The sequence below is a fragment of the Equus asinus genome, chromosome 6 (assembly GCF_041296235.1).
Source record: "Equus asinus isolate D_3611 breed Donkey chromosome 6, EquAss-T2T_v2, whole genome shotgun sequence".
Taxonomy (NCBI): Eukaryota; Metazoa; Chordata; class Mammalia; order Perissodactyla; family Equidae; genus Equus; species Equus asinus.
In genome coordinates this window covers 48,228,534-48,253,899 of record NC_091795.1, presented here as the reverse complement: position 1 = coordinate 48,253,899, position 25,366 = coordinate 48,228,534, and the positions used below count along the sequence as shown (strand labels likewise).

At 41.6% G+C, this 25,366-nt stretch overlaps 1 protein-coding gene across 2 annotated transcripts in view; it reads right to left on the bottom strand.

Annotated features, from left to right (window-relative positions):
- Positions 1–25,366, bottom strand: part of SERTAD2 (SERTA domain containing 2) — a 114,594-nt gene that overhangs the window by 12,135 nt on the left and 77,093 nt on the right. The window contains exon 1 of one of the 2 annotated variants that reach the window (XM_014836783.3): positions 10,128–10,498. The exons of the other annotated variant lie outside the window; for it this stretch is intronic. The gene's annotated coding sequence lies outside the window, so the exon portion shown is untranslated. Of the gene's footprint in view, positions 1–10,127; positions 10,499–25,366 lie in introns of those variants that run through there. 2 annotated transcript variants of the gene reach the window in all.

Genomic DNA, 25,366 nt, shown 5'->3' with positions numbered 1-25,366 from the left:
GCGGTGCCATGTCTGCGCCCCGGATCTGAACCAGCAAAACCATGGGCCGCCAAAGCAGAGCGCAAACTTAACCACTCGGCCATGGGGCCGGCCCCCAATAAAAACGTTTTTAAAACACTAGTTAATAGTTCTTAAGAAAAAGGCTCCTAATTCAAAGGAGAGCTTTATGAAGCCATATCCCTAATCTCTTCAACGACACCATCCAATGTGACCACTGGTGTGACCGCCGCTTGCTGAAGAGTCCAGAAGTGCTGATGCTGACACTAAAAATCATAAAAATGAAGCATTTACAGTAACACCAACAATTCCCAACAATGATTTGTCGTCATGGATCTACCTTGTTTGAAGAAAATGGAAGCTAAGAGAAGACGTGTGACGAGTGTCTTCGATGAGGCTGGCAGAGGCTACTTCCTCCCTCTGACATCCTGGGCCGCCACAACCCCAAGCCCCTTAAGTGGAAACACACACACATGTTCTTTCGGTTTCTCTTGGGGGTGGTGGGAGAAGAAAGAAGCGCCCCTGGCAAAATTTCTGTGCGTGTGACAGACTTCTGAGATGCAGAGAGAGGCCGGCCAGAAGGGGTTTTGAGACAACTTCTGAAATACAGAACAACCTCACTTCTCTCCTCACCCCATCCACTTGCCCACAGATGTGTTTTGGACCCTGCTTTTGAGGTGGTCCAAATGGAGAGCCTCTCTTCCTAACAAAGGCCACCTCCTGTCAGCCACAGGGCAGGATTCTGAGAAACGGTTCTTCTCCTGTCAGACTGTCACACAGCAATGCCCAGGCAGGAAGGAAAAACCCGATCCTACTTCAACGGGGGGAAGCCACGTCTGCTAGGACAACTTTTTACACTGATAAAATATTACACCTTAAGAAACGCACAGGAGTCAGAAATCTGATAATGTCTATGCTTTTAACACCTTCCCTCTCCTAAGTAACAACAAAACACACCAAGAGAACAAAAAGGCCACCCTGAAAAGGACAGGGGTGGGGAGTAGGTGGTGGTGCTGGCGGGATCAGAGACAGCTAACCAAAGCAGGCCAGGCCTCCAGGGGTGTGCTGCCCAGGGGTGTGCTTTGCACCGTGGCTGGCGCAGGAGGACTGACAGCCCTCCACAAAGTGCCAGGGCGGCGATTCCGTGAGCCTCCAGGAGGGTGGGGAGAGGGGGACCAGCTCTCCCAAAGGCTGCCTCCACACCCCAAAGTGCCTGCCTGGGGCCCAGGGGAATGGCAGACTGCAGGGGTAAAATTCCAAAGGGGAGAAAGCCTCTGGGCTTATTTACAGCCAGGGCGAGGGCTCCCAGAAGGCAAGGGAGGAGGGTGTTAGTAACAGAACCCCTAAAGCTGCCCGGATCAGAGGAGCTTGTGCTTTTTAAACCAAAGCTCATCTAGGATGAAGTCCCCGCAGTAACATCCATGCTAATTGGTAAGTAAGACAAAGCCTTCCCTAACAAATCAGCAATGTAATTATGAAGCCAGTCGCTAGACTGAGCCAGTTCAGCGCGCTTGGGCGCTATTCCGGAGCTGTAACCCGATACCACTGTTTGCCGCCGGCGCCTCCTCCCGGCTCTCCCGCCGCGGGGGCTGGGCCCAGGGCACCGCACCGGCTGTTTATTCACGATCACACTCTGCATTTCGACGGGGACGGCCGGGGACAAGCCTGCCTCCCTGACAGCGTCTCAAAGCCTCGAGATAAACCGAAATTCGGCCAGGAAGTCGACCTCTAAGTAAATTAAAAAAAACAAACAAACAACTTTCACTGTTTGGGATGTCTTCTAAAGTCCATATTTTAAGAAACTCTAGCTTTCCCTCTCGGGATTTTTACATACTTCTATTAAATTGAAGACAGTTTCTGATACTGTTGGTTTGTCAAGTATAATCTCTTCTCTTGGAAAAAGAAAAGAAAATTTTAAAATGTTGACACCTAACTGCAATTAGTAGGCAAAATAGAGTCTAATTCTGGGAGAGAATGTTTCAAATAAATATTTCTTTGAATAAATTATGGCCTTGTTAATAAACATCTGGAAAGAAAAACAGGCTTTTAAGAATGTAACTTAAGTAGTATAAAATGTTTCTAATATCCTGGCTTACTGGTCTCTCCACCGGCTGGAAATTTTAGGTTTTAAACCTAACTCTTAAATGAAGCTGGGGACACCACTCACCTTCTTCCAGACAATAGAAATGCTAACAATTCTTTTACTTTACCCAAGAATTCTGGCTAAAAGCACTGCACACTTAGAAGATTGAGTAGAATTATACAGTTTCTAAACTTAAGTTTAACAAAAACATACAATCTATGATGCCTGGAATCTGCTTTAAAATCCTCCAGGAAAAAACTGGCCATGTCGGTGAAACAAGATTGACAAAATGCTGATAACTGTGGAAGCTGGGTGATAAGTACAAGGGGGTGCACTGTATTCTTCTCTTTACTTTTGAGTATGTTTGGAATTTTCCATAATAAAAAAGTAAAGAAACACAACACACCAAAACATATTTTTAAAATTCTACAAATTAAAAAAAAATCAAATATGCACAATAAATTATTTATACCCTCAGCGAGAACTATTATATTAACCTGATAGGTTACTGTCCACAGAAGAAAGCTATGAATCTCTATGTAAACAAGCACCCCCGGCACAAGAAGGAACTCCTGTTAAGCTGTGAACGAAAGCATGTCACATCCAGCCACAAGGGGGCAAAGCAGAGCAATACCTCTGAAGTCTGCTTACTCACTGCATTTTCTACCTACAAATCTCTCCAAGTAGACACATTTCCAAGACTGTTCCCAAATTCAGGTCTCCACAGGACACTGCTAAGCAAGTCAGGGGCCTTGCCAAGTCCAAACTAAATTATATTATGCTATAGTTCAAACTCTGGAAATATTGCATGTAGAAAAGGTTGTTGCCTGTATGTAAGCAACACATGTTTCAAAAACCATGGTTAAAATCCGTAGAGGACTCCTAAAGTGAGAAAAAACAACAACACACACACAACTCAAGTCATAAGATGTGCACTTGAAGAAGCCAATGGTTCAGAATTTCCAGTGGGAGCCCTCAAGCAGACTCCCAACCACACAATGGTTTCAAGGTTAGCACTAAGAATTTTACTGACACAGAAAAACCTTCAATAATCCTATTGCTTCTTAATAACAGGATATTACCTCCAGGCTGAACAGATATGGCTTCAGGCAGTGATTTGGGAAAACTTCATAAAGAATATTGGGGAGGAGCCATTTAATTGTAAAATGTAACATGGTTAACCTGAGAGAGAGAATGAAGCAAGTTACTGTATAACTACTTGCTGGAATTCTTTCTATTCAAATTACAAGTTGAGGTTCTACGAGTTGCGTGTTCAACTATAATGTTCATAAGAGATGAACTATTTATCACCAATCTCTCCACTTGAAACTTGGTAAATATGAACATATTACAGTATTATTTCAATAAATATATTATTATAATCATTTAAATTATCTACTTCAAACTAATTTGGTACCAGGAACCCATCTTTAGCATGCTGAATTTAAAGCCTCATTATCATTAAGGTAAGGGATTCTTAGATATGAATTTCTTTCCCTTAAGATTATGTGCTGTAAAGGCTAGCCAGCCTCGCCCCACCCCCATTCCCGTGCATAATGAAAATATTTTTTTCTCCTCTATTTCTAATTGCTTGGATGGGATTCTGGTTTCAACGCTCTTGTAGCATCTTTTCCCCAAAGATACCTTGTTTTTCCCCTCACACTAGAGACCCTTCAGAAACAATGTCAGGGGAAAAATGGCTTAGGGTAGAAACCAAATGCTTTGCCAGAAGTAGTTGACAGTTGTTTTTTTCAAGAGAGCCATCAGATATATAAAACAGTCACACTAAAACATGTAAATATAATTTGTTAGAACAAATCCATGAAAAATAAAATTGAATCCTAGTTAAAATAAGAGGTTGCCTTCTAGATTTTGTTAGCCAACTACTTGCCACTGAATAAAACTAACAAAAACTTAGTATCCCACATCAGGAAGTGTTTTCATGGAAGTGTTTCTTAAAGGTTATGATTAGTTTTTAATCTTCTTTGCTTTCAAATTTGGAATGCTTTATTACTGTGAAAAATCACTTAAAAGAAGACATGCTATAAAATATTCTTCACAAATACAGAACGTACTTAATCTTTTAACTTCCACATGCAGTCTAAAGAGGAAAATCAGAGAAATGTTATTTCTATCTTTACTTACTGAGAAAATTAAAAATTGTGCTGTACAGTCTAAATGTGGATCCTGTTTTTTTTTTTTTTTTTGGTGAGGAAGAGTGACCCTGAACTAACATCTGTTGCCAATCTTCCTCTTTTTTTTTTTTCCTCCCCAAAGCCTCAGTGCATAGTTGTATATCTTAGTTGTAAGTCTTTCTAATTCTTCTATGTGGAATGCCTCCACAGCATGGCTTGATGAGCAGTGTGTAGGTCTGTGGCCAGGATTCAAACCAGTGAACCCCAGGCCACTGAAGTGGAGCACACGAACTTAACCACTCGGCCACAAGGATGGCCCCTCTAAATCTGGATACTTTAGAAGAAAATTTTCAAGTTTCCACAATATGACACGAGTATAAAAATTTAAGGTATAGGATAATAGAAATATACTTAAGAGACATGTAAAAAGGAGGAACTAACTATTCTGCTATGTAAATATTTGTCCCATGTAAGCAACATAATTATTCAGAATGTTTATTTTAGTTAATTCTGAGAATTAGGCAGGCTAGTGACAAGGTTTCACAAAGACAATTTAAATTTCATATCATTTACTTGAATAATTCACAAAGTAGAAAAAGGAAATGAGAATACAAAGTAAACTTGAGGGCAGTGAATGATACTTTGTAAATACAGTAGCCACTTATTTTTTTAAATAATTACTTTGGGCTATTTTGAGATAAAATGTATTTATTTCTTCCCGAGGACTTCTGTGTATTGACAATTAACGACCCATAGAACTTTACGCAAAGTCATGTAGTCAAATACAATAAAAATAAGCAGAGTACCACACTGAATATAATAAATATTTATTTCCTAAGGAAACTACCTCATAATATTTCAACTTCAATGATCTTCAATGATCTGTAAGGAGAGGCTGCCCCCAGCCCACCTCACTTGCCAGCCCCTGACAGTCCATTCAGCCTCCCATCAGGATCTTAGAAGCTAGAAGGCAGGTGCCACTTGAGGAATCTACATTTTGAATTTGTAAACCAACAAATGTCAGATAGCTAGCAATCATCACCAAGTGAAATCTACTTCATTTCATATTTCTGAATACGGTAAAAAATATTTTTAAAAATCAGTCTGTTTTAAAAACTGTTCAGACAAGTCCAGCACCAGGATCATGACAAGCAGAGAGGCAGTGAGAAACTTTCTTCCTCAGCTGCAGACCACAGTGCTCAAATTCCTCAGCCAGATCGGTTCTTATGACAGCAGGGAAGACACAGAGGTACACACGTACATGGAAGTTCCCTCCTCACAAAAGGAAAGAAATCTGAAAAGCAAATCTGTATCACGTATTATTATAAAATGGGATAACCACTCAGGGAGGATCAGTTTAAAATAGTTACCACCTCTTTATCTTGTGAGTGTGGCTAGAATTTTATGCAAACCTGTTCTGGTGTGAGATGACCTTGGGACTTTCAGATTCCCTGAGTTTAACTCGGGCAACACTTCTGAACACCAGGGTGGGGTACTCCAGCAGGCTCGCTCAAAGCCCAGGAGCCGCGGCGTGGCGTGGAGTGATAAGCAGCCTGCCAGGGCCGAGGAGAGCGAGGGGCTAAAGGTCGATCTGCAGCAAGTGACACTTTAGTATTTAATTTTCTGACCATGGCATATTCAAGTGGCAGTTTTTACTTTTGCTCGGCAGGTTCACACAGCTCACTGTAAGCGTGTGTGTGTGTGTGTGTGTGTATCCTTAAGGCCCAGAATCCCCTCGTCTTCACTATTCTACGCGAAACTCCTCAGAAGCACAAAAATGCCTGGTTTAGCATCTTCTTCTCAGTTAGCTGCCTATGCAGATTTTAAAAGGAAAACAGCTTAGAATTAAATAGCAACTCTGCCAAGCTACAGGTTTTTTTGCAAAGAGACAAAAAAAGACAGTAACACAGACATGACTTAGTTTTAAGAACCTAGGTTTGCTGCTACCTGGAGTTACTGGAGAAACAAAGCTGCCTTTGGGCACCTAAAACTAGTCAGACCTGCTGTAGCAGTTGTACAGTCGGCTCCGCTCTGTCCTCCACTCTCCTCCCTCAGCCCCCACCCCACGCATCCGCAGAGCTTGCTCCACTCTCCACTCGGGGCGGTGCCGAGCCGGGCACACTCACCCCTCATTCTGCTGTCCCTGCTCAGCGAGCAAGTGTAAGAGGAGGCCAGACAAGGGAGCAGATGCTGGCTCCATTCTGAACTGAAAGCTGCAGTGGGTGCAGAATACAGCTTATGCGATCCTGGTTTCTAAAACAGATAAATCAAATTGTGGTGTTTGCTTCAGTGGACTCCAGGCAGGTACCTCCAATTAAGTTCAGATGAGGGACAGCAGAGCTCGAGAGGAGACGAACGAGCCTTTCCAGCTTTAGGAGCCTTCACACCACAAAGACAGCAGAATTTCCAAAAGGGAGTTTGCATTGTCTGTATGTGGTGCTTGTTTAAATGGTAAGCATCTGTTTTTATCCTATTAGAAATCATATGTTTTCAAAGATATTGTGATGTTTTTATTTTGAAATTTTTATTTGTATTTCAAAGAAAATTTTTAGACAGCCAAGCATGTTTTGTTTGTCTCATGATCTTCAAGAAAAAAAAAACAACAAGGCATCTATTTATTACCCAGAATAGGAATGTCGTCTTATTGGCCTGACATATGCCATTCACAGATTCATACAAAGAATGAACTGCCACACAGAGCTCATGGAGAAAGACACTGCTCCACACAATGAGTGATGGGCGCTCCAGGGGACAGCTCTGTTCACAGGGTTTCCTAGCATCTGCACAGAGGGCAGAAGTTTGCCTTTAATACCAACTGCACTGGCCACTGGAGACAATACTTAAAAAAAAATATGCCAACTTTGGTTAGTAGCTATTTCCTTCAAGAATATTAAAACTAAATTAAATATCCACACACTTCTTAAGCAGGAGTCCTAGCTTGCGGGTTTCTGTCAACTGTTTAAGGAATAATTATTAACAGTAGGTAGAAAATATATGATTTGTACATAGGCAGTGGCCACAGCATTTTCAGATTCTCATGTTCTGCGGATCAGTATTAATTAATAAAAAGACCAATGAAGGCGGTGTTACTCTTACTGTGAGGCGATTTTCACTTAGAAGTGGAACTTGCCCTCTGGTGCCTTTACCATCCACCTGATCTTTGGACTCAGTAATCAGAGGCACCTCTCTCTCTCTCTTTCCTTTGCCAAGAAACTATCGCACCTACAGCTATCTCCTATAGGATATGCCATTAACAGTAAACACGAAATTTCTGTAGCAACAAAGCCTTAAAAAAATTCTGCAAGTCAATTAAAGTTCAGACTCCTAAATACCATATTTACCTAGACATGTTTTTTATCTATATATAATATTGACAAAGTCATCTCGATTTTTCTGATATAAATGAAATATAAAATAAAGCTTCATGCCTTTACTAGTGTTCTTTAACAAGAAACCCCAGCAAAAGAAACCTCTACAATTTTCTGCTGTAGCTTTTACCTTTCTTAGTTACTAAAATGTAAAATATTTTGACCGAGGGTAAATTTATAGTTTAACTTGATACTGATAATTTGTAATATGCTACTTTACTTATTGACTGAGAAAAATCTTGATGTATTTGTATATGTATCTTCAACATCCCTTATACCTTTTTATCTGCTATGTGTGTGTGCGCTTTCTAAAGCAGCGCTGTAACTTTTATTCTGCCACTGGAGCACCGTTTAAAATAGTAGATGCCAAAAGCTATCAGCTGCTACACAAATCTGAGTGTGTTTTAAAATATCAAAATATATACCATTTTATATGCTCATTGTTAATAATTCAGTACATGGCAACTGGGTAAAATTTATATTTCAGCTTCTCAATTAAATAAAAAAGCTTTCAAGGGAGACAATTCAGAAAATAGGAGTCTAATGATTTTCTACATCTGTTTGAAGATCCTTTTCTTAGTTTTTTAAGAGAAACAAGCCTGAGCAACTGTTACCTAAGCTGTGACATTCTCCGGACAATAAAACTGTTCCCTAGGATATCTTTTGTCACACACTTGGTTGGTATCATAAAATGTGAGTCTTCTCTCCTACCTGTTGTAATAAAGCCAGGAACAGAGCTGAGCGGTTAAAAAAAAAAAGGCTGTCAAATCCATTTCATAAGATTTCTCACCTGAGAGCAACATGCCTATGCACATTTTAATTAGGAGGAGGGGAAAGAAGTAAACATTATTTTAAAGGATTCCAGACCTGAGGAACACAACTTTACATTAGCATATAATACCTCTAAGTAAATCAAAAAGCTTGAAGCTAAAGGAAAACTTTCTAACATTTGTCCCTCTCTCTCTCCTTTTTTTTTTCCATGAAGAAATTGATAAAATGAACAGGAAAGCAGAGACCCATGAACAAGCTATTCTTGCTCATGCCAGAAGCTGCGATCTTAAGATGGGTATTTTCATCCACACAGCACACCCTAGCACACTGAAATCAGAACAGACTGCTATAAAAAGGGGCAGGAATGGGAGGAGCTCTTGGGGTGAGACAGGCCTCCTGGTTAGCCCAGCAACTAACCCCCCATCAACAAAACAACCCCGAGGCCCTCAGGTGGACTGTCCTCCAGGGGTTGAGTGGAGCCAAGAGCCCACTTCACTCTTGTCAGAGACTAGCCCCTAATTATAAAAGGCTACTTTGAACACTTAAGGCCTCAGGGATCCTATTGGCTACCACAACTTCTAGGCTGTTTACACACATTATGGATATTTCTTAACATACATTGGGAAATCAAAAAAGCATATTTCATGAACAAAGCTTGAAAACATTTACTATCTTCCTGAAGACCAACCGGGGCTGTCCAATTCGACTCAAATAAAAACTGCTCTAGTCTGACGCTGGATTTCTCATCCTGCTGATTGCCCTTCCCCATTGGGTGCCTGTAAAAACTTACTTTCCACCTCCTGAAACATCCTGAAACTACCTAGCTTGAAAGCAGAAAGTTATTCTAAGACAAACTACATCTAATCTTTTTGTGAAATTTAAGACTAAACCCCAAACTCTACTCCCATCTCAATCTATTACTATTACTTCTACTAAAGGTAAGATAACTCATGCCCAAGAAAAAGAAAGAACAATTTATGATTTTCTCGCTGCAATGGCCCTCTGACGGCACCCTCTGTCTTGATGGTACAAAGTCCAGAGCTTGGGACAGCTGGCTCCCCTCAGCCCCCTCCCTTTCAGTCATAGGCGGTCACCACCAAGATGACTTGTAGATTTCTAACTTAAACACCAATGAGACATTACGTTTAACATACAAATATATTCAAAATCAATTCACTTAGGCATGGGCGAAAAGAGGGTGGAGAGGGATGTTTTTAAGCTAAAAACACAGGGAAACTCACAGAAACACACTATAGCAAGTTGGATGCAAACCCAGCCACGGAACTCAGAAGTGAAGGAGCCTTCGCGCCAGCAATCCGAGCCTTAAAAAAAAAAAAAGTCTCGCACGTTCACAACAACACAACCGACACAACACGCACACACATCCCAGCTGTAAAAGCGACAGCTTCAAGCTCCCTCGTTCCCACTGCTGAGCTCTGGTTAGCTCCCGACCCTCTCCTGACCCCGGTCCGTGACTGCCCGTCCCCTGCCCTTCCCCCAGCAGATCTGCCCGCAAACGCTGGGGGTCCCCGGACCCGGCCACAGGGGTCCAAGGGCGCCGGGCCGGGAAGCGGCGGGAGGGAGCACTCCTCCTGGTACCTGCTCCAACTCAGGTCCCTCTCGACCAGGCGCCCGAGACCCTCGCGGCCGCCCGGGTCCCTCCTCCGCCCCCCGAGCTCTCCCGGCCCTGGCCGGGTCCCAGTGCCGCCCCCCACTCATCCGGAGCCCAGCGCATCTGAGGATCCCCTCCAGCCCGGCGCCGGGAGAACTTACCACATGCAGCTCCACCTGGGAACTAACGCATCAGGAGGGGTTTCTGCCCACTCCTCAAGCTACTCCCGCTCCATGCAGAGTCCCCCGCTCCGGGGGCCCGAGGGTGGCGCCGGGGAGCGGGCAGGAGGCGAGACCGAAGCTAAGACTCCGCCGTCCTGTGCCTGCGCGCTCGGAGCATTATACAATGGTGGAGGAGGAGGCGGCGGCGGCGGCGGCTGCAGGCAGCGGAGGAGGAAGCGGGAGGCGGGCGGAGGGGGCGCCCTGACCGAGCGAGCGGCAGCTCGTACTCCAGCACTCGCCGTGCAGGAGTGACGTGCGGTCAGCGAGCCTCCCGCGAGCTCCGGGCTCCGGGCTCAGCAGGCCCCGCCCGTCGCCTGGCCCCGCCCCTCCGCAGCCCGGCCCCGCCCCCTCCCCCGGCGGTCCCGGGAGGCGCGATAAATGTGGAGCGGGCCCCGGCCGCCGGAGGAGCAGGAAGGGGCAGGCGGAGCACGCGAGGCGCCGGGTGGCAGCGCCGCCCACGGCTCCCTCTCCGGCCGGCGCGCCCTTTATTTTCTCTTAAGGAGAGGCTTAAAAGGAAGGGGAGAGGGAAAGAGACACTCCGGCCAGGGGACCACAACTAACCACCAGCAATCCCCTCACGCTCCAGAAAATACTCATGCAAATGACGGAGCGGCTAGTGACAAAGGCGGCGGCCAGCGCAGCGCGCACACAGCCCGCTGAGTCGCGCGACCGCAAATATGACAAGCATCTGAGCTATTCGGCAACTTGGGGCCGGTCAGCAGGGCGGGCAGGGTCCCGCGAGGGGGGTGGGGGGCAAAAATTCGACCCGCAGGCGCGACGTCCACGCTGCCCGCGGTGCTTTCGAGACAGGCATCCCGGGAGGGCGGGGGCGGCAGCGTCCGCAGCTGGGCCACTCCCCGATGCCCCCGTCTCGGGACGCACGAGTGGCCCGCAGAGATGTCCGAATGGCAGGATGGGGGCTCCAGCTGGAGAGCCGGGGGCAGAAAATGTCCCATGCGCGCGGTGGCCTCGGCCCAACACTCGAAATGGGTCACCAAGTCCAGAGTACTTTCGGAGCAGGACGGAACCGAGTTGCATCGTTTGTGGCAGGCTGCGCCGCGGTGTAGACCCGGCAACCGGCCGGCTGCCCTGGCAGAGCCCACGCAGGTAGGGAAGCCAGGCTTGGAGACGCAGGGGCGTCAGAGGCGCCCGTCCTCTGCCCAGAAGTTTCATGCTGATAGCCTCTTCCCTCTCCTTAAGCAAGCTTCTGCTTTGAACTACAGATTGACTTCGGCAGGGAAATTTACACTAGTTGGGAGAGGTTGAGCTTATGCCTAAATGGTGCGAATTTAAGAGCACTAGGAAAAGAGAGACAGCTCCCCTGGAAAATTAATGATTATCTTAAAAATTACATGTGCGTTCAGTTCAAAGATGTTACAAAAAGTAATTCAGGCACCTTAAAATTTTGGCTACCACCCCAGTCAATATCATCTCAGCTCACTTTGGCGTTTAATGGTCCACTATACTAGTTATATTTAAGGATAATAAAGCTTTAAGACCTAACATAAAGGTGATTATAAGTCGTTAACATCAAGACAAGTTTAGACCCGCTGGAACTGTCCTGTAATGATTTGTTATCAATCAAATTGATGATTTTATTGAAATTAAACCTGGGTTAAAATGTTGGTAGAGGAGACAATGTTTCATGTTTTATCTTTAAGGGGAAGGAAAAGGTTTTTACTGTACCCTCAGGATAATTAAAATCTTATACGAATTTTTCTTTAAGTATAACCGATGTCAAAAGCTAATTATTTGTGGACGTCTTTAGAAAGCTTCATTATAATGGCTTTCCAAATTACACATGGACGCAGTGTTCAGGGCCCTCTGCAGGTCCTGCTCAGTTTGTGCCTGGGTGGCATAGCATTCAAACGTTTTGCCAGGAAGCCAAGATACTTTTCATTTCCAGAGTTCTGCCTTTTAGAGACGACATTAACTACTAACAGTTTCCTAACCACCCACTCATTTATACTTTCAGCGCTCACTTTAAGGAAAAGTCATTGAAATAGAAGCTGCAATAATCTCTTCCTGTGATATCTTTGTAGTGGAGGCCAGAGGCTTGGTTGAATTTAAAATGAATTTAGACTCTTATTCATGAATTGAAGTTAGCAGCAAGTTAGACATTCAGAATTTTTGTGACACTTGGATATTTTCTAGCAAACGGATTATCAAATGTAGTGTTCCTGTACAAAAGAACTAAGATCAAAGTGACAATTTTTGTGTCTCCAGAGTGGACACGCGATTCTGCTAAAGCACGTATTCTGTGCGTGCTGGGTAAAGGTTTGTGTTCTTAGGAGAGCAACCTGAGTTTTGGGGTGAAATGGTTTTCACCTTTCCACACTTTTGAAGGTTGTAACATCCTATCAGTGCACACATTATATACAAGTCCCATTTCCCCCACTTTTAGATTCTGGCATCCTTCACCAAGAAGTCAAAGCATCAAGTGGCAGCTTTAACAGCTGCTGATGTGGTCCAGCACCAGGTGGTTAACCACCCCCCTCCCCCAGGCCGAGTCCCCCACAGGCCAGCACAGCAATGCCTGCCTGGCCCTGGGAATCCAACTCCAAGAGGATAAGGAAAGGCCCCCCTGAGCTTTTGAAGTCAACTCCCTTCAGTATTCAATGGCATGATTTTAAAAAAATTATTGTTTATTCCTAGCAAGAGAACAAGAAACATTTACCAAACATGTACGTGTGGTTTTCACACTTTCACTTTTTGGGACATTTAAAAGCCCATTTAAAATAATCCTACCCTAAGGATTTAGAGTTTAGAGTTTCTCCCTCTCACTTTCACATATAAGAAATTAGGCCAGTCATCTACATTTAACTATCAGGAACATATCTGTTTAGGGAGAAAAAACACACATTGCTTTTGTAAGTATAGAACTGTGATGGTAATTTTTAAAAATACTCATGAGTTTAATTTCAGAGAAGTACTTCTCAACATCGCTTTGTAGTTCTGGGTACTAGATTGCTCTTCGAGGCTTCTCTTGAAAGTTGCTGTGCCCTCACATCTTGCAAACTACTAGACTACTGCCCCAACTGAAGGCCACTTTTAGCACTTAATTAGCATGCACCAAAGAAATGACACAAGGACAGCTGGCTGAGAAACAAAGACTTTAAAACAGTTTGCAAACTTTAATTTTTCTTTCTCCTTTACTGTATTTTACCTTTCAAGTTCCACCTAAAATACTGGTAATAATCATCATCTGTATGCCTTGGAAATATTGGTCTTACAGCAAAAAAAAAAGATAAACATTTCAGTTATTAAATACATTGCATATAGCTGGCTGGGCTAAATAAACTTGTCATGGAAAATACAGAGATCCTAAATGAATGTGGACTTCCCATTCACCAATAACTGGAAACTATTAATCAATCTTCAAAATAAAGTTCTGGGAGTCACACCACCTAGCTGATTATCTAGGAGTTGATACAGGATGCAATGCTTTGGAAAACTGAAGACTCACAAAGATGGCACAGACAGGTTCAAGGTTCAGTACTTTTCAGCCACTAGCAAGTTAAAACTTCATGGTACCAAAGGAGCAAGTCAACTCATCTACTTCTGCAGACTCTTCTCCATCTCTTCTTCCCCCGCCTTTTGTCAGGTTTTTTTCCTGCTTCTCCCTGAAGTCACGCTTCACACACGTAGAACTTCAACTCCAGTGAAGGGCTGCTTTTGCAAAGCTTCCTTTATTGTTACTGGATTGCCTTGCAATGACTGTCCCTTATGTACCCAGAGAGGGTCATTCTTCTGTTAGAGATGTGCCATTTTCTCTTTTAAAAATCTGACAATATTTAAAATTCTAATTTGGAACAAGATCTTAATAATAATATTTGAAGAAAATGCTTTTACAACCACTTGCTTTTTTCTAGCATTTCTGATTAGTCCCTTCTAACCATCACTAGAGAAGATGGCTTCTGTCGGGCATTAGCTTCCTTCCTATTCCATTTGCCACTGCTTTCCATTAAAATCCTCAGATAAATTGTGAGGTCCAATTCTGAGCAGCTCTCCAGAGAGACTCCAGCTTCTGCTGCCACCCTCTCCTCAGCTGGAAAGCAAAGGCCTTTCCTGGTGACAACTCCAGTGTTCCCTTCCTGCCAGATGCCACTCCACTAAGACTGGTGGTCGCTTCTCAAAAACCTCTCTCCTTGTCCCCAGACCCCCACACAGCACTACCCTCCCGGTGGCCTCTGCATGTTGACTCTGTGCTTCCTGTCTGTAGACCATCCCCCCTTCCTGAGGAGTTCATATTCTTCTCAAGACACTCAGCGCTCCTGACTTCCACAGAAAACCTCAATGAATGTTAGAAATCACACAGCCTTCAGACTTCCCTTGTCCCTGGGAAACAGCTGGGTGACATGAAGTGTCCTGAAGCAGGAGCTGGAAGATCTTGTACAAATAAATCACTTAACTATAATTAATCGTTGCCTTTAGTTTCTTAATCTGCTATGTCACAGATTTAGGATCAGCACCAGTTGGGGTGAAAAGACAACAGGTTGTTAGTTGTCAGGAGATTTCACGTCTAGTTCCTCAGCCACAGACAGCAGTGAGGCTGAATCACACCCTTGACACCATTGGCCACCTCCACACCCCACAAAAGGAGGAGCTCGAGCTCAAAGATGTCTGTAGCCCCTTCCCTCTCAGAGCTAGGAGTCTATGAAAAGGTGACTACAATGGGAACTACCTTCATGGAGGAGTTTTAGGACTCAAATAAGAAAATCAGCTCAAATTGGAAGAATATAAAACCAACTTTACACTCATACATTTCTAAAAAAAAAAAGAGAAGTACAAATAATGATAATATGTATGCTCTCTTCAATAGGATATGTTCTTTCAATTATTTTTCAAATTCAGAAGACAGATTTGAGCAGTCCTATCCATATTCTCCTGGATTTGTTACCCATTATGGTTCAAGTCACCTGCCTGTGACATCTGTAATACCCTGCTCCCCCACCCCCACCCCAGACTCCAACATTTGTAAAGAAGCAGGACAGTTTACAAGGCATTTTCACATGGATTCCCTTGTTTGCCCTTCATAACACCTCCCCTGGGCCATAGGCAGGACAAGTGCCACTGCCCAAGTTCTACAGATGAGTAAAGAGAGGCTGAGACAAGGACCGCCTGTTGAACTCTTCCTTTCTCAAGCTGACTCCCAAGAACAAGGAAGGTCTGGAGGCTGCGAGGTTTCTAACATCCATTGAAATTTTGGGAGGAAGCCAGGAAAGACTCCAGCCGAGTGTCTTGAGAAGACTACGAACTCCTCAAGAAGGGAAGATGGTTTACAGACAGGAAGTGCAGAGTCAACATGCAGAGGCCACCAGGAAGGTAGTGCTGTGCCAGGATCTGGATCCCACTTTGCTTCAATCCTACACTAGAGCCAATGAAGTAACAATTCTGTCTCTTAGAGAAAGAACTCCAGCCCTGCCTGTCCTTGGCTTTGTTGGCATCACAGTTTAACCCACAGAATTAATAACTCACAACCACCACCACCAAAAAGAAATAAAAGACATCACACCCTCCAGCCCTTCACTCATTTCCAATATGGTTTGTAAAACTGTCGTTCTTGTTTGTCACTCTAGCTCTAGCCTCTGGGACAGTACCTGGCACAAGAGGCATTTGGTAAGCATTCACTGAGTGAATAAATTAAAGAATGCTGAAGACTTTATACCAGCTTCATAAACTCAAGGGGTTAATCTTTCCTGCTAAAATTCTCTCACTACCATTTTACTAAGCTCTGTGTGTGTGTGTGTGTGTGTACATATAAATAAGTATACACAGAGATTGTTTAAGCAGTATTTGGGAACCTTCACATTAGAGGGATCACTATGAGCAATATAACGTCGTAATTATAACTACTTTGCAGCATTTCTAAAATACGCCATTTGGGTTTAACATAGTTAAAAGGACTAATGGATACTCACAAAGTACTGTTAGGAGTTAATCTATACAGCCTCACTATTGGGGGAGGGGTCAACCTTGCAGATAAACAAATCAGTGCCATAATTCCACTATTCTGTACTTCCTTTATGAAGATTTTTCTCTTCCTAGTTTAAGAATTAAAAGTCTCAGTTAAATTATATTTAAAAATACAGCAGCATTTGATAATTACAAATAAAAAAAAAAACTTGCCTATCCAAATTTTCTAGTGATTACCTAAATGGTTCAAGTGACCACTTATTAATCTCACCTTCATTTCCTCCTGGTCATGGAATATAAAAATATGCCAATAATCAAACATTTTATGAATATCATCAACCAATATTAATTCCCAGGAAAACCTGGCAAAACGATGATAGGAAAAATCATTCTTTTTAAAAGGATTACTCTAATACCAGCTGTCTTTTATGTTTTATAATCAAGCAAATCATATGACTGGCTGGACTAAATTCTACTTTCTGCTCTGCATATTCTCATACCTACTGTAGAAACCATCCAGGACTGTGTACCTTTAGGTCACCTATGAGTAAAGAGGTCACTTAAGACAAGTATGGCAATTTAGGGAATGTAAATAATATATTTAAACTATTTTTTGAAGTCCCAGCTAGAAAAATTCTACTTTGAGAAGTTAAAAAAATTCAAAGTTTTAATGTATATAGAGGCCCAGGAAATGCATGTAAGTTCAGGCTATGAGGTCTCATCAGAAAATGAACCTGTGGACAGAGAACACAGTTTAAATGTAAACACAGTAAACAAGTGAAAATGAGTTGGCTCTTTGCCACTTTGAATTTTGATTGGTTTGCTGGAGGAGAGCGAACACTTAGGTAAGATGGGGCAGACTTTATCTTTTCTCTCAGTGACCACGGAGAACTATTCTTTAAAGAGCTGTTGCCAGAATAAGCAAGACTTTTTCAAATTATCCAGCTGTCCAATAATACTAGTCCTTTGCTTTAAATTGAAAAAAATTACATTTTTAAATTTAAAGTTTTTTAGATTTAAAATGTCCGAAATGGACAGAGTGAAGTCAAGTAGAATAAAATAAAGCAAGCACCTCCGAAAAACACCAACACCACAGCAGATACACTTGTGTAATCAGTCAATTGTTTTTCTAAACACGCTTTAAATACTGAACAAAGGATTTAATCTTGCTAAGTATTATTTGTTTCAAAACTGTTTTCTTAAAAAAATTTTGTTTGAGATATATGAAACTCCTTAAATGGGCAATTATCAGAGAAACTGGCTTTTAAGGAGAAAATAATAGTGTGAATGAGCTATATGTAACTTCCCTTTTTAAAAACAGAAGTTGAATCTGTAACACCAAATTTAGAAAGGAGAGTGGATGGCAGCAAATACCACGAGAATATCATGTTATAGCATAGACGCCCACTGCCGTTCTGTTCTGTTACAAATAAATGTACACTCTATGATCCTGAGTTTGCTCAAACAACGCATGTATTTAATCGTCCCTACAGATTACTCTTTTAAAAGAAAACATACATGTGAAAGAGTAACATCAAATTTTAAAAAATCACTTAAAAAGTGAGTCAGATTCCCTGACTTTACTGTGACTCATTTGGCCTCATTACACAGAGTGTAGCATAGTCCATATTGCGGCTGTGGATGAATAGCTTTTGTGGGAATAATATTGGTAATTTCAACACATTTATATTTCCTTTTAACTTCCTTTAAGAAATTAAAGCCCAAATTACAAAAAGGTAGAAAAATTTTTTACTGAAGCAGATATTCATTTTCTTTCTTCTTTTTTTGCTTTGGTGAGGAAGACTGTCACTGAGCTAACATCTGTGCCAAGCTTCCTCTACTTTGTATGTGGGACACAGCCACAGCATGGCTGTATAGGTCTGTGCTCAGGATCTGAACCCCCGAACCCCAGGCCACTGAAGTGGAGCAAGCAAACTTAACCACTATGTCACCAGGCCGGCCCTCAGATAGTCACTTTCAATCCATCCTGACTTGTTACCACTTTAGAACTGTTAGACATCATGCTTTTAGTTTTAGTGATAAAAATTAAGAGCTATAAATATAAAGACTCCAGAATTATTATTTTCACATTATAGCCAAAAATGAAAAGTGAGAAAATAGAAAGCTTTCCAAAAGTTCATCAGACGAAAAGATTAGAATTAATGAGGAGTCGTACCAATTATGGACAAAAATACTTAATACTATATAACCACAAATTCTCCCCAAACTCATCAATAAATTAAATGCAATTGTAATTTAAATCCCAATATTTTTGAACTTGGTAAGCAAACCAGAAATTCATCTGGAATAGCAAAGGGCAAAAGACAGCTATAATAAGTTTAAAGAACAAGATGGGGGGGTGTGTCCTATCAGATATCAAGGCTTATTATAAAACTCTAGTAATTAAAACAGAGTGGTGTTGGCATAGGGACAAACAGATCAATAGAAGAGAATTGAGAGTGCACGAATAGACCCACACATCTACGGAAGCATAATATACGACAGAGGTGAGATTACAGATTAGTGGGAAAGAACAGACTTCTCAATAAATTGCTACGGGTAACCTGGTTACCTGCCAGAAAAATGAAATTAGGTACCTAATATTTTTTCAAAAAAATTCAGTTCAGGTGTACTGAAATCTAAATCTGTAAAATAAAACTTTTGGGAGAGAATATAGGAAAATATGTTTATGGCCTCAGGGTAAGGAATGTGTGATTACTGTTTGTCTCCTGAGATTCATTCTCTACTTCCCTCTGCTTTGCTCTGTGCCTTGAAATGTTGGCCCCTGGGGACTAAGCTCCTTTGCCAACTAGCCTCCAAATGGATTCACCAAAAGGAAGGTGCCAGAAAGAGATCAGTGGGTCAGGGGAAAGAGTGGCTGGGGTATTTCTTGCCTGCTCCTTCCTGCTTTGGGCCCCTGTTACGGCAGTACCTCCCTCCACAACCACGGCTCCTGCAGGTGGCCCCTTCTCCAGGATGCCAACTCACGGATTCTGGCAACACCATTTCCTCCTCTTTCTCCTTTGGGCCTAAGGATAGTAACAGCTTCCTACTGTTGTTGGTCTTCTATGCCTCAACTTTTGTCACATTCCTGTAAAAAGTCCCTTCATTAAAATCTCTTTAGTGGAATTATTTGAGTGGAATTCTGTTTCCTGCCAGGACTTCGACTATTGAGAAACAAGACACCCAATGCACAAACCATAAAGAAAAAGATCAACAACTTTGATTACACTAAAAATTAAACATCTATTAAACAAAATATACTATAAACAAGATAAAGGCAAGCTAAAGATTGTCAAATGATATACGTGATTCATATAATCAAGAAAAGATTAGTATTCAGAATTAATAAAGAATTCCGTTGAATCAATTTTTAAAAAGCCATATAAGCCCAACAGAAAAATGGGTGAAAGAGCAAACTCAAATGTCCAACAAATATGTGAAAAGATACTCAACCTCACCAGTAATAAGAAAAATGCAAATTGTAAAGAGAGAGTTCACAGCTCTCAGACTGCCTACTTTGGAGATAATTTGGCGTTATCCAGTAAAGTTAGAGACACGGTCTTTCTCAGCTGGGGTTCCACAAGAAAATAAGTCCCACAGAAAAAGATTCAAGTGAATATTTCCTCAATTCTCCCAAGGATGGGATAAAGTTACAAACCAGTGGTGTGCTGGTAAATGTTTCGCAGGCCTGGGGGATGGGGAAAGAAGCCCTTATTTGTAGCATTTGCTGATTTCTGTGGTGTAAATACCCCCACCATGGCTGATTTCAGGCCTCCCAACTGAACTCAGAAAGAGATTCGCACAATTGCTCTTCGGAGCAGCTATGAGTCTGCAGCTCCAGCCTAACGCCTGAACCATTCTAGACCTACAGGATGGAAGTTATTTCACTACATACAATGGATGCCTTAGGGTAGTGGGGCTTAATTCTCTGGAGGAATTCTGGATGCAAAGAGCTAAATCTAGAATGCAGAGAAATTCTTATTTTTATCCCCCAAGGAGATATATAAGGATGTTTGTGGCAGCTTTGCTTATAATAGCTAAAAATTGGAAACAAGCTTAATGTTCGCCAAGATGAGAATAAATTGATACACTCAAAACTACAGTGGTTAAGAAGTACTAAAGGGGGATTGGCCCGGTGGCGCAGTGGTTAAGTTCGCACGTTCCGCATCTCAGTGGCCCAGGGTTCGCTGGTTCGGATCCTGGGTGCGGACATGGCACCACTTGTCAAGCCATGCTGTGGTAGGTGTCCCACATATAAAGTGGAGGAAGATGGGCACGGATGTTAGCTCAGGGCCAGGCTTCCTCAGCAAAAAGAGGACTGGCAGTAGTTAGCTCAGGGCTAATCTTTCTCAAAGAAAAAAAAAAAAAAAAAAAAAAGAAGTACTAAAGCTACCATATATTGACATGATTAAATGTCAAAAACACAATGCTGAGTAAAATTAAGCAAGCTGCATAATATGTACAGTATAATATCATTTATATAAAATATGCAAAATAGTGCTGTTTATGTTGACAAATACATACGTATGCAATTATAGAATAGAAAAATTAGAGATAAAAAACATTCAGGAAAATGGTTACCTCTGGTAAATGGCGGAGGATAATGGAAGCAGGGAGAGACACACTGCTGGCTTCTGTTTTATCTGTAATGTTTAATTTCTTTTTTAAAAACATGAAAGACAAATAAATATGTCGTAATACTACACAATTTTATTTTATTGTTTTAGATTTCATCAGGTTAAAAAAATACATTTTTTCTTTCTTCCTTATGGTTCCCAAGAAGTAGAACTTTATAAGGTTTTTTCCTACAATTTCTAATATCTATTACTAAAGATATTATTTGTACAATATTTGTATTTCATGCATTTCTTTATTCCCCATAATTTCAGTAATAACTTACTCCTTTCACTCACTTTGATATATTGTCCTTCTCTCTCTGTTACTAATAGTCTATAAAATTCAATGATAATGCTAGATTAACCTAAAGTTCTTAACAGGAAGCCCAGCTGACAGGGCAAGTATAAGAGAATAATTGGTTTAAAGCCTGAGTTTGGGGTCTGTTTCTCACCTGCCAGGCTAACTTTCATCTTACTGGAAAAGACAAAATTTCCTCTCAAAATCTTGAAGATTTCTTCTTACTTCCTTAATATGCCAAATTACACATTTAGCACTAAAAAGTGAAATCTTATTTTGTTTTGTTTTTTAAAAAACAACGGAAACACACTTTCCCCACAAAATATCTTTCACTTGGTGTTCAGGTGACCCCTGACTGACACCAAATGCATTTAGACTCTTTCTTATTTTGTGTCTCTTGATATGAGGATCAGAGGAATAAGGCCCACAGGCTCTCTTGACCTTTGGGAACATGACGCTGTCTTGCTGCCTGAGTACTGGGACTTTTTTCAGAGATCGTCTTGAAATAAGCCTATGTTTTAAATACACACTTTTCTGCGCGCTAGCAGGCATTCTGAAGCTAGGTGGTTCTAAATAAAGAACTCTAGTCAACAACAGGAAATAACTCCCACAGAAAAAAGGGGCAGAATACAAACTCTCACCAACTCTTGTACACAGTTCACAACGGCCTTTTGTTCCATGCACATTAAGCCTGAAATCTTTACTTTTCAGAGCATGTTTGGGCCTTTGCAGAGCAATTAAATCTTTCTTTTCCTTCTGCTGGTTGTCCTTGCCTTCTTCTCTCTGAGGAAGTTAACCTTACAACTAACTTCTTACTGTGAGGCAGCAGATCAGAAAACGGAACAGCTTCTATTCCGAGACGTAATATATTTTTTTCTTAATGGAGCTTCTCAAGAAAAAAAAAAAAATCAACTCTCAGTTTAAAACTCACTTTTCCTTCTAATACCTACAATACCATGTAAACACACACGCGTGCGTTCTAAAGGAATGTGTTCATCCGCAGTCTATGTATCTAAAGGTATCAACCAGGATGTATCATATCAACCCATAAATCTAGACTGATGGGTTATCAACGCTTTACCAGGGACATTTCAGCAAATCAATGCAACTAGAAGACAAATTTATATTCTATTCAAAGGCTCCCATCTTGAGTTTTTAGTGAAAAAGAGGGAGAAAACCCTAGATCCCAAGCTAACCAAACAGAAAGACATCTGAAAGATGGTTTTCAAAGTCAAAGTGACTCCTACTGGAATGATTTGGTGGCATTTGACTACAGCACAGCACAAGCACTCCTGACAAGAGAACAGGGCTGAGCAGAAGAGCTTCAGTATGACTGCAGACTGGTACTTCTTCCCTCTCCTATACACTCGGCCTGCCCTCTTTACTGGCTCCTTCCTGTGGTCAATAAATTACAGACTCAACGCGCTCTATCTTCACTGTTAACACAAGAAACAATCCTCCTCTGCTTCAGTGCTGCAGGAATGCTGGTGGCTACTCCTGTCTTTACCCTTCACAGCTTTAGTCCCTCCTATTTCCTCTGGCTGCTGCAGAACTATATTGACCATCCCCAGAAAAGGGCACCAGTGCCCCCTAAATGCCAAGGCCAATGGACACTTCTCAGTTCCTCATGCTACTGAGCTGCTCTGCAGCATGTGACATTGCTGACCACCTCCACCCATTTCTTTCAGTAACTTTGCTTGAACTACACAGTGTCCTGGTTCTTATCTCTCTAGCCACTTGTAGTTTCCTTTGCTGGCTCCTCTTCCTCTGCCCAACCTATAAACCTATAGTTCTTGACTTTTTTTTAATCACCTCCAGTGGCAATTTGAGACCAGAGAGGATTATGAGGTGAGTGGGGGATGGGGATGATTGGTTAGGATATCAGTCTTCAGAAAAATTTGGAGATATTAATGTGTTGAAAAAGTTTTGCTAGCTGATAATCACTGTCCAAATGTTTGCATTCCCTATTGTTTTATTTTTGCTCCCTCTTCTCTTCTTCTCATCCTATAAACTCTCCCTAGGCAACCTTATCCACTTTCAGGGCATCTATATGCTAGTGCTTCACAAATCATTAACCACATTCCAGACCTTTCTCTTTGAGCTTCATATCTGACCTTTATATAGAGACAGACCATATATCCAGTTTGTTAGGGTCATTTCTAGTTTATGCTTATCCTGGCACAATTATTAATAGCACCCTATTTCAATCTCAAAAAGGTACTGGTTTGAACCATAAAAGTATATAATTAGCCTATTTCTACCCCATTGCCTATTAGACATCTCCACTGGGTATCATATAGGCATCTACAACTCCCAGCACATCTAAAATGGTCCTAATCGTATCTTCCTTAAATCTGCCTGTCCTCCTGAATGCCTAAATATAGTTAAGGTACCAGCAAGGTACCCCTAGTGTCTAAGCCGGAAATCTAAGATTCAGAGTATCTTCCCTCTCCTCTTCCCTCACATTTAACCAGACATAAAGTTTTGTCAATTTTCTCTCTTAAGTACTTTTCAAATATGCTCTCCCTCCCCATTTTTCCCATCACTGGCCTAGTCAAGACTCTAATTATCTTTCACTTTGATTATGGCAACAATCCATCTCCTTACTTCCAATCTTGGATATTCTCCTCTAATCCAGCTACACCACCTACTGTGTGACAGGTAGCATGCTTTGTACTAGAAATACAAAATGAACAAGAGATGCTCCTACTGAGTTCACAGGGAAGACTAACTCGTCATTGTGATGCAATGAGTTACGTGGTGACAGAGACATGCTCAGGGGGACAATGGACACACATAAGTGGCCACAGAGCCTGGACACTGTGAGAGTAGTCAGGGAGGTGGTGATAGATTTTGGGGTAAATGGGAATTAGTCAAGGCCATTAAGGGAGATAGAGCAGCAGAGATGGGGAGGTGAGAAATAGCACAGGAGACAGGTGCAGATCTGAAGTGTAAATCACAGGCAGGGAGTAGAAACACACAAGACAGAAGGTTTGGCTGGGCACGTCTAGGAAGCTTGGATGCCACATGAAGGGGTCTGACCTTTACATTCTGAAGGTGGTGAGGAGTCATTAAAAGATTTCCCATGGGGGAGTGGCACGATCTGACTTTTATTTTAGGACATTAACTCCACATTTATTCCTGAATGTGACAAAATCATCCTAAAATTTATTTAGAATAACCAACAAATGAAAAAGCTGTAATAATTAACAGAGTTGGGTTCTGGCAAAAGAAAAATATAAATAAATCTCCATTGAACAACTTGAAACAGACCTTAGTATAAAGATTTAGTGTATGAAAGATGGTTTTCTTGTTAGTTCGAAAGGAAGGCAAGTGCAATAGTTTACTATTTAAGAGGAAAGATGGACATTAGATTCTTGCCTCACACAATATGACAGAACACTAGAGATTAACTAAAAAATAAAATTTATTTTTAAAAAACGTAAGAGCACTAAAAGAAATTGCAGATGCATAATTGATCCTACAAGTAGATAAGACCTTTCCAAACATAAAGCAAAAGAAGAACCATAAAGTTTAAACAGATCACATTTAAAAACTATGTAGCAAGAAACCCCATAGGCAAAATTAAAAGAAAAGTGACAAATAAGGAAACATATTTGCAACACAGATAACAAAGGCTTAGTGATGTTACAACCTAAAGAGGTCTTAAGAATCAATCAGAAGAACACCAATATTAAACTAGAAAACATGAAACTAAATTAGAAAAATGGGCAAACGACTCAAGCTGATGATGACCAAAGGAAGAAATGCATGAAAAAAACAGATACGAAGTCATCTAATCAAAGCAATACAAAGTAAAAAGAAATATAATTGCCACATACCAAGCTGGTTACTGAGATATCAAAACTGGTGACAATGTGAGGGCACAGAGGACTAGGCTGTGTCATTGCCACTGACGGGAGTGTAAATGGATGCAACCTAGGGAAGGCAGAGTTTGGTCCTGTGTATCAGGAACCTTTAAAAACGTCCACATCCTGCAATGTGGTCATTTCATTTCTAGGAATTTACTCCATCGAACTAATCAGAGCTGTGCATACAGAGTATATTCATTCAACAAATACTTATTGAATGACTACTGTGTCTTACATTCTAGGAGCTGGGAATGCGGCAGTGAACAAAACACACAAAAATCGTTGTTCTTACCGCTCTTACATTCTAGTGAGGGGAAAGAGAGAAAATAGAATAAATTAATGAATTATATGGAATATCAGAAATTAAGTGCTACAGGGAAAAATGAAATAGGGAAGGAGGATGGGGAACGTGTGCTTGGGTGTGTACGTGTGGGGCAGGGGTGCACTCTTCAAGAGGTGGTTAAGAAAAGCCTC